This window comes from Rhinichthys klamathensis, unplaced genomic scaffold, assembly GCF_029890125.1.
Source record: "Rhinichthys klamathensis goyatoka isolate OS25496 unplaced genomic scaffold, OSU_Roscu_1.1 h1tg000098l_1, whole genome shotgun sequence".
NCBI classification, from domain to species: Eukaryota; Metazoa; Chordata; class Actinopteri; order Cypriniformes; family Leuciscidae; genus Rhinichthys; species Rhinichthys klamathensis.
Window position 1 is genome coordinate 4162906 of NW_026606637.1, and position 1436 is coordinate 4164341.

The 1436-nt window shown below is 36.9% G+C and overlaps 1 long non-coding RNA gene across 1 annotated transcript; it reads right to left on the reverse strand.

Moving 5' to 3' along the window:
* Positions 1 to 225: 225 nt before the first annotated feature.
* On the reverse strand, positions 226 to 848 carry LOC130086577 (uncharacterized). Its single transcript, XR_008807231.1, has 2 exons — positions 712 to 848; positions 226 to 620 (listed from the first exon to the last, which is right to left on the reverse strand). It is a non-coding gene; the product is annotated as an uncharacterized LOC130086577 (long non-coding RNA).
* Between the last annotated feature and the right edge of the window lie 588 nt (positions 849 to 1436).

Consider the following 1436-nt stretch of genomic DNA (forward strand, 5'->3'; position numbering starts at 1 on the left):
AAATAATTAATCTTGATGTGCTGACCAATCTTTTGGCATCTCATCTTACTACGCGGCTGGACACTGGAATAAAATAAAGGAATTGTTTAATATACACAAACTACAAAAGCCTGCAAAGGCTCCAAGTTCAACTCTACAGGGAGGAACAGCCAAGATAACATTTGTTTTAAAGTGTGCCATACTTCAAATGGTTTAGATGAGTAAATAAATGACTCAGGATCAAACTCATGTACATTCTGCTTTATTAAAAGTGTATCCCCCTCTAAAAAACATTACAAAGCTGATGTACAAAATAAAATAGAAGGCAATATCTTCTGTTTGGAAGCATCAAAGAAGAATGACACTTCAAAAGGCAGGTAAAACGTTTGACACAAACATAATAAAATGACATTAACCCTTTTTGGATCAAATCATCAGTCTTTAAAACAGCACATCTCATTTTAATTAAGACTTTCACAGCTCATCAATATAAAATATTTAAAGGAATGAGAAAAAAAAGAAAATAAAAAAAGTAAAAACTCGTGTGTAGATTATGGCAGACCAGCCGCTAATATGCTACCAAGGAGAGTTCGATCCTTCAAAGCGTTTTCCACGTCTCGCTCTTCAATCTTCAGGGAGATCTAGGAAAGAAAAAAAATAAAATAATTTAGAACCCTCATTAAATTGTAACAAATTGAAGTATTGATTACTTTATGATTCGAAAGCTCTTACTTTAATCAACCGAGCTTCTTTGGCCTTTTTGAGAATGAGGATTCCTCTGCTCTCCAGCAAGCTGCAGAGAGACAGACACTCCGTCTGTCCGACTCCTCCAACCTGCCTATGCTTACACAGCTTACTGTACACTTCACACAGCTGGAGAAACAGAAACAGGGTTACCAACACCCGACAGGGAACTGGACTTTTTTAATTCAAGTTGGTCTTGGCATTTTTATTGGCTGAAGATCTTGTGAGTTTAGAAACACTAAACTACAGACAGTTTTGATTGTGGGTTCCCTATAGTTGAAATAAACTCACTATAAGACATCATGAACTTAAAGCGATAGTTTAATAAAAAAATACAAATTCTGTCATTACTCATCCTCAATTTGTTTCAAACCTGTATGCTCGTGCCCTTGCTGCCCTGGGCCCTTTAGAGGTCTTGGGCCCCTGGGCAATTGCCCAGTTACCCGTATGGTTAATCCGGCCCTGTCCATAATGGAAAAAAAAATACTATGGAAGTCAATAGGTCCCATTTGCCGACATACTACAAAATATCTTCACAGAATACAAACCAATCATGACCATTACATTGGAATGCACCGAGGATGAATGGCCTGTTTGTCTGTCTAAATTGCCTGTTTGATACACCTTGTTTGTTGTTTGTGTCATGTTTTATACAGAGGTTTGATTATCACCAAAATTAAAAGTTAATCATCCCTACACCAAAGAAGTTAGCA